A 7,871-nucleotide genomic window follows, 5' to 3' on the forward strand; every position below is an offset into this window, starting at 1 on the left:
AGTCTTCTTGTAAGAAAACTGAATGCTTTTTCATTGTTCTCAGATCCAAGGGTCTGGGTCTGTAGTCACCTAGGCAAATTGGTGAGGCTTTTTACCAAACCTTGTCCAGGAAGTGGGGTGCAAGGTTTTGGGAAGTATTTTGGGGGGAAAGATGCATCCAAAAAGCTCTTCCCCAGTAATCAGTATTAGTTTGGTGGTGGTAGCGGCCAGTCCAAGGACAAAGGGTGGAATATTTTGTACCTTGGGGAAGTTTTGACCTAAGCTGGTAAAGATAAGCTTAGGAGGTTTTTCATGCAGGTCCCCACATCTGTACCCTAGAATTCAGAGTGGGGGAGGAACCTTGACACAGGTAAATGACACGTCTGGTTTCTGCCTTAGGGCTCTGAATGCTCGGGTGTTAGCCACATTCTGACTCTCGCCTTGGTTTTAAACAGTTCATACTTGTTCATGTGTTCCTTAGGCATTTCAGCCACCACCTCAGCTAAGGGTCCACTGAGCTGTGATTGATCGAAACATAGTTTTCCCTCCCTGGTTCTTCCACTAAAATGGACAACACTGAGTGCTGAGATTTTAACTGGGACTTTTCAACTTAATTTTAATGGGGGCTGATTCCTGAAATCACCCAGGCAGCTTTGAAAACCTCAGGCTATGTTATTATCTAGGTGTATCTGCACATTTCTGTGAAAGCCACATTTACTGACTGCTTTGCTCAAGGCTTCCTTGACCTCTCTGTTTCTCAGGCTGTAGATGAGGGGGTTTACCAGGGGAGTTAGGACCGTGTAGCAAAGAGAGAGCACTTTGTTCAGGTCTCTCAGGGTCTCATGTTTCGGTAGCAGGTACACAATCATTAGGGTTCCATAGAAAATTGTCACCACAATGAGGTGAGAGGAGCAGGTGGAAAAGGCCTTTTGCCTCCTGGTGGTGGAAGGGATTCTCAGGATGGTGGCGATGATGCACATGTAGGACATCAGGGTTAATAGGAATGGAGGCAGGGTGAATACACAGGCTAGTATGAAATCCATCAATATGACCTGGTGGGTGTCACTGCAGGAGAGCTCTATCAGTGGAATGGCATCACAATAGAAATGGTCAATTTCATTTGGGCCACAGAATATTAACTGTGATAGGAATAAGACCAAGATGGTAAGATCCAAAAAAACCATTTAACCAGGAGCCAGCAGCCAAATGGAGGCAAAACCTGGTATTCATAAGAGTTGAATAGTGGAGGGGTTTACATATCGCTAAATAGCGATCATAAGACATAGCTGCTAGGAGACAGAATTCCGTACCTGCCAGAGACCCAAAGAAATACAGTTGTGTGATGCAGCCACTGACTGAGATGGTTCTGTCCCCAGTCAGAAGACTGGCCAGCATCCGGGGCAGGATGCTTGTGGTGTAGCAGGTCTCTATGCAGGACAAATTCCCCAGGAAGAAGTACATGGGGGTGTGAAGGTGCTGATCAGCCACAATACCGCCATGATAAGGGTGTTCCCGGACACGGTTGCCATATACATCACTAGGAATATCAGGAAGAGAAGAATTTGTAGGTCAGGGAGCTCCCCAAATCCCAGGAGGAAGAATTCTGTGATGGCTGTTTGGTTTCTCCAGTCTGCCATGGGTTGAGTCTAGGAACAATAAATCTGTGTGATTGAATCAGAAGGACATGGAGTTCAAAGTTAATCAAATCTCATGAATTAATTCCATAAATATTCAGAAACTCCCCTTCCTCTCCTGGTTAAAGGCTGAAATGTTAAGACTAAATATAGATTTCAGAGGAAAGTGCCAGGAGTGGAAGCAGGGTGGAAACAGGTTTCAGAGTAGCAGCCGTGTTAGTCTGTATTTGCAAAAAGAAAAGGAGTACTTGTGGCACCTTAGAAACGAACAAATTTATTTGAGCATAAGCTTTCGTGAGCTACAGCTCACTTCGTCACTATTCCTTTTGCGGGGGGAAGGATAGCTCAGTGGTTTGAGCATTGGCCTGCTAAACCCTGGGTTGTGAGTTCAATCCTTGAAGAGGCCATTTAGGGATCTGGGGCAAACATTAAAAAAAAAGTAGATGATTTAGTTGGAGATTGGTCCTGCTTTGAGCAGGGGGTTGGACTAGATGACCACCTGAAGTCCCTTCCAACCCTGGTATTCTATGATTCTATGAGTCTCAATCTGAGGACAGAACTTCACTCTGATGGGGAAGAGGGTGGTCTACATGGATACCAATGACTGCTATAACAGCCCGTTTCCACGGTGGCCAATTACTGATAGAGAAATGATCTGTTCTGTCATATCAAATCCCATCTAGTGACATACCAGAGCTTAACAATGATACTTAAATGCTGTATTTCACTTCTGACAATGGCCAGAATCATGCCATGCCTTAGGAGTCAAAATCAGTAAATACATCAACTGAAATCTTGTACTGAGATCTCCAATGCAGTCTAGTGTCCTTAGGCACCAGTCTTGTGTTCTAATTAATGGAAATAAATCTAACAATATATCCTGGTATATTCAGCCTTTCATTTCCCTGTAGGAAAAGGAACAATTTTCACCCCCACACAAGAGATCAGTTTAGCATAATTTATGAAGTGAAGTAAATTCTCCCTTAGTTCCTGTGGTGGTGATGGTGATGTGGTGAGGGACTGACAGTGCCTTTTCTGTTTCCTGACATTAGCTATGTAGCAGTAAAAAAATACAGCTCTTTGGAGGGTGGAGCTTAGGAAGGGGTAAAACCAGACTGATGTGCAACCCTAACTGGTGGAGTGACCTTCCACATCTATAATGAATGTGGGATGATAATACAGGAGCAAGAAAGGCACTGGGGTGGTGAGGGTGGGGGATATGCTGTCCCTGAACTCAGAGTCTAGAAACAATCTGGCATGTGTGATCCGGGTTAGTAAGACTGTATCACCACTCGCCACCCCATTAAAAGTCATGGAAGGCCGGAGACATTCCAGAAGACTGGAAAAGGGAAAATATAGTGCCCATCTTTAAAAAGGGAAATAAGGACAACCTGGGGAATTACAGACCAGTCAGCTTAACTTTTGTACCCGGAAAGTTAATGGAGCAAATAATTAAGCAATCAATTTGCAAACACCTAGAAGATAATGAGGTGATAAGTAACAGTCAGCATGGATTTGTCAAGAACAAATCATGTCAAACCAACCTGATAGCTTTCTTTGACAGGGTAACAAGCCTTGTGGATAGGGGGGAAGCAGTAGCTGTGGTATATCTTGGCTTTAGTAAGGCTTTTGAGACTGTCTCTCATGACCTTCTCATAAACAAACTAGGGAAATACAACCTAGATGGAGCTACTATAAGGTGGGTGCATAACTGGTTGGAAAACCATTCCCAGAGAGTAGTTATCAGTGGTTCACAGACATGCTGGAAGGGCATAACAAGTGGGGTCTTGCAGGGATAGGTCCTGGGTCTGGTTCTGTTCAATATCGTCATCAACGATTTAGATAATGGCATAGAGAGTACACTTATAAAGTTTGCAGATGATACCAAGCTGGGAGGGTTTGCAAGTGCTTTGGAAGATAGGATTAAAATTCAAAATGATCTGGACAAACTGGAGAAATGATCTGAAGTAAATTGGATGAAATTCAATGAGGACAAATGCAAAGTACTCCACTTAAGAAAGAACAATCAGTTGCACACATACAAAATGGGAAATAACTGCCTAGGAAGGAGTACTGCAGAAAGAGATCTGGGGGGTCATAGTGGATCACAAGCTAAATATGAGTCAACAGTGTAACACTGTTGCAAAAAAAGCAAACATAATTCTGTGATATATTAGCAGGAGTGTTGTAAGCAAGACACGAGAAGTAATTCTTCCGCTCTACTCCGTGCTGATTAGGACTCAACTGGAGTATTGTGTCAGGTTCTGGGTGCCACATTTCAGGAAAGATGTGGACAAATTGGAGAAAGTCCAGAGAAGAGCAAGAAAAATGATACACAGTCTAGAAAGCGTGAACTATGAGGGAAGATTGAAAAAAACTGGGTTTGTTTAGTCTGGAGAAGAGAAGACTGAGAGGGGACATAAGAGTTTTCAAGTACATAAAAGGTTGTTAGAAGGAGGAGGGAGAAAAATTGTTCTCCTTAACCTCTGAGGATAGGACAAGAAGCAATGGGCTTAAATTGCAGCAAGAGCGGTTTAGGTTGGACATTAGGAAAAACTTCCTAACTGTCAGGGTGGTTAAGCACTGGAATAAATTGCCTTGCAAGGTTGTGGAATCTCCATCATTGGAGAGTTTTAAGAGCAGGTTGGACAAGCATCTGTCAGGGATGGTGTACATAATACGTAGTCCTGTTTTGAGTGCAGGGGAATGGACTAGATGACCTCTCGAGGTCCCTTCCAGTTCTATGACTCTATGCTTGGGGCTCACACTGAGCTGAATCCTCAGCTGGTGTAAATCAAAGTAGCTTCTTTTGTGTCAGTGGGGCAGATCCTCCACTGAGGACCTGTCACAAGACATGGATCTCATGCTCCATCTCTGTGAAATTGTGCTATGAATGCTGACTGGCACTACAGTGGGAAAGTGAGGTTAAAACTGTTAATATTCACCTGTCAAAGAGCTCTGTGTTGCTCAAAAGCTTCTCTCATTCACCACCAGAAGTTGGTCCAATAAAAGATATTACCTCACCCACCTTGACCCTCTAATATTCACAAATCACATTCATGCCCCTGTTTGGAAGGTGGTATAGAAATGCAGTCAGGAAGATGGTGCTCACCTGAGACCACAGGACAACCCAAACGGGAAGTGATGAGCTCTTGTTTCTGAGGGTTCAGTGGCCAGGACTCAGGATCCTCAGCTGAGGTTCTTGTCACTCCTCTTTCTGCAGAAACTCGGAGATGGTAGAATGGGGAACTTCTGTTTTCCCTGCCCATTACTCCAAGAACAAGGGGGACATACAACAAAATTTAAAGGTGGGCAACTTAAAATCTAGCAAATGAAATTCTTGTTAACCCACTGTGTAAGTAAACTGTGGCACTCACTGTGATGCTGGCAGACCAAGTGCTAGCTCATGCCAAGGTCCCCCCTGTCTCAGTAGGACACTAACATACACAGCTGGAATCAGTCTGGCTCCCTTCTAGGTTAATATTGATAAAATGGGTACTAGAATTATATGGAAGTGTTTAATGTTTGACTCTGAATGCTTGTCAGTTGCTGCCTGCATTAATCTCCCCTGCAATGTCTGTTCCATATTGTAATTTAACATTTGAGTGGTTGTAGTGAGCTTCTGTGAGTATGAATCACCACACAGGAGAGGGACGATCATGAGTGTGAAGAGTTGCTCTCCCACAGACATTAAGCCTCTCCTGAAAAAGGAGACCCATCAGTACCAGATAGGGTGACCAGATGGCACGTGTGAAAAATCAGCACAGGGGATGTGGGGTGGGGAGGGGTAACAGACACTTATACAAGACAAAGCCCCAAATAATGGGACTGTCCCTATAAAATCAGGACATCTGGTCACCCTAATACTGGGTGGGCTATGGGTGCATATTGCAAGTGGAAACTCCTGACAACTGGATTGAGAAACCATCAACAAAAGGACTAGAGACTCTTATTGTTCTGCTCTCCTCCCGATGAAGATGAGTCATGCAAATGGACTGAGTTTGCAACTCAGAGCAAAGATGGCAGGAGGGGGATAAAAACCTCAAACAAAAGGAACTAGGGATCTCTGTGCTGCTTGCACACTTGGGGCAGGGTGTTTCTAGGCATTAGCAAGAGATCCCCAGCTGCTTAGCCTGGGGTAGCCCTAAAGGTCAAATACAGCTTGCTGCTGAGAGAAGCCTGTATCGCCTTTTGAAAACTAAGACTGTGACTCATTCATGGGTCTGTTTTCTTGCTTTAACCTTGTAAATAACTCTCATTTCCTTTTCCTATTTAACAAATCTTCCTATACAGTAGTTCACTATAGGATTGGCTACAAGCATTGTCTTTGGTGTGAGACCTAAAGTGCAAATGACCTGGGGGAAGTCCGGAGTAACCTGAATATCGCTGTGATTCTTGGCCGTGTAAGGGGTCGTGTACCACAGATACGCTCACCTGGGTGGCAGGACAGACCGGCGCAGCCAAGGAGGGGAGTGTAGGGGACTCTATCAAGGCTGTTAAAGTGCCTGAGGAGTTTGCACTCGGTGCAGTTGGTTGGTGAAATCTAAGTTTAGAACTGACAAGCAATGAGGGGGTTTGTGCCCTGGGTTGTAACTGTCTGCCCTGAGTTTGGCACTCACACTCTTGCATCCCCATGGTCACCTGGTTGAAATAAGAGAATTGTATTTAGGGGACATTCAGAGGTGGCCATTCCTGCTGGGCTGTTTGCCTGTGGCGGAACAGAAATCTTCCCCGCTGCTAGCCACACAGTGGGGGGAGGGGTGAAGCCATCATCCCAGAGAATTGGGCGGCGGGGGGGTTAGCTGGGTTTGTGCTGCACGTTAACCCGAACACATCAGCCCCTCCTTTTAAATGGCCAGTGCGTCTTTTTCCCTTTTACTCTCCCTTTTGTTCCTCCCGCAGCTGCAAATGTTTCAAAGCTGCCACTAACATCTCCCTCCCAGAGGCTAGCGCAGGTGAGAAGGCGAAAAACCCGCACGCGATGAAATGTTCTCTGAGCTCATGCAGTCCTCCTGCACTGAAAGAGCCCAGCAGGATGCATGGAGGCAGGCAATGGAGGAGTCCAGGAAAGCACAAAATGAACGCGAGGACAGGAGGGACGCACAAGGGGATAGATGGCGGGAGCAACAGGAGAGGCGGCGTCAGCATGATGAGAGCAGGCAGGAGGCAGTGCTGAGGCTACTGGAGGATCAAACTGACATGCTCCGGCGTATGTTTGAGGTGCAGGAAAGGCCCAGACTGCCACTGAATCCCCTGTGTAATCAGCCACCCTCTTCCCCAAGTTCCATAGCCTCCTCACCCAGACGCCCAAGAACGCGGGTCGGGGGGCCGTCCGTGCACCCAGGCACGCCACCCCAGAGGACTGCCCAAGCAGCAGAAGGCTGGCATTCCATACGTTTTGAAGTGTAGTGTGGCCTTGTCCTTACCTCCTCTCCCACCCCTCCCAGGCTACCTTGGCAGTTATCCCCCTGTTTGTGTGACGAATTAATAAAGAATGCATGAATTTGAAACAACAACTTTATTGCCTCTGCAAGCCGTGATCGAGGGGGGGAGGGGAGGGCGGTTGGCTCACAGGGAAGTAGAGTGAACCAAGGGGGCGGGTTTTCATCAAGGAGAAGCAAACAGAACTGTCACACCGTAGCCTGGTCAGCCATGAAACTGGTTTTCAAAGCTTCTCTGTTGCACAGCATGCCCTGCTATGCTATTCTAATCACCCTGGTGTCTGGCTGCGCGTAATCAGCTGCCAGGCACTTTGCCTCAGCCTCCCACCCCGCCATAAACGTCTCCCCCTTACTCTCACAGAGATTGCGGAGCACACAGCAAGCAGTAATAACAATGGGAATACTGGTTTTGCTGAGATCTAACCGAGTCAGTAAACTGCGCCAGTGCACTTTTAAACATCCAAATGCACATTCTACCACCATTCTGCACTTGCTCAGCCTATAGTTGAACAGCTTCTGTCTACTGTCCAGGCTGCCTGTGTACGGCTTCATGAGCCAGGGCATTAAGGAGTTGGCTGGGTCCCCAAGGAGAACTATAGGCATTTCAACATCCCCAATGGTTATTTTCTGGTCTGGAAAGTAAGTCCCTTGCTGAAGCTGTTCATACAGACCAGAGTTCCTGAAGATGCGAGCGTCATGTACCTTTCCCGGCCATCCCATGCTGACGTTGGTGAAACGTCCCTTGTGATCCACCAGTGCTTGCAGCACCACAGAAAAGTACCCCTTGCGGTTTATGTACTGGCTGCCTTGGTGCTCC

At 46.3% G+C, this 7,871-nt stretch overlaps 1 pseudogene; it reads right to left on the reverse strand.

The window, feature by feature from the left end:
- Positions 1-641: 641 nt before the first annotated feature.
- On the reverse strand, positions 642-1,616 carry LOC140904853 (olfactory receptor 6C75-like; annotated as a pseudogene).
- Positions 1,617-7,871: the final 6,255 nt, after the last annotated feature.

The sequence above is a fragment of the Lepidochelys kempii genome, unplaced genomic scaffold (assembly GCF_965140285.1).
Source record: "Lepidochelys kempii isolate rLepKem1 unplaced genomic scaffold, rLepKem1.hap1 scaffold_134, whole genome shotgun sequence".
Taxonomy (NCBI): Eukaryota; Metazoa; Chordata; order Testudines; family Cheloniidae; genus Lepidochelys; species Lepidochelys kempii.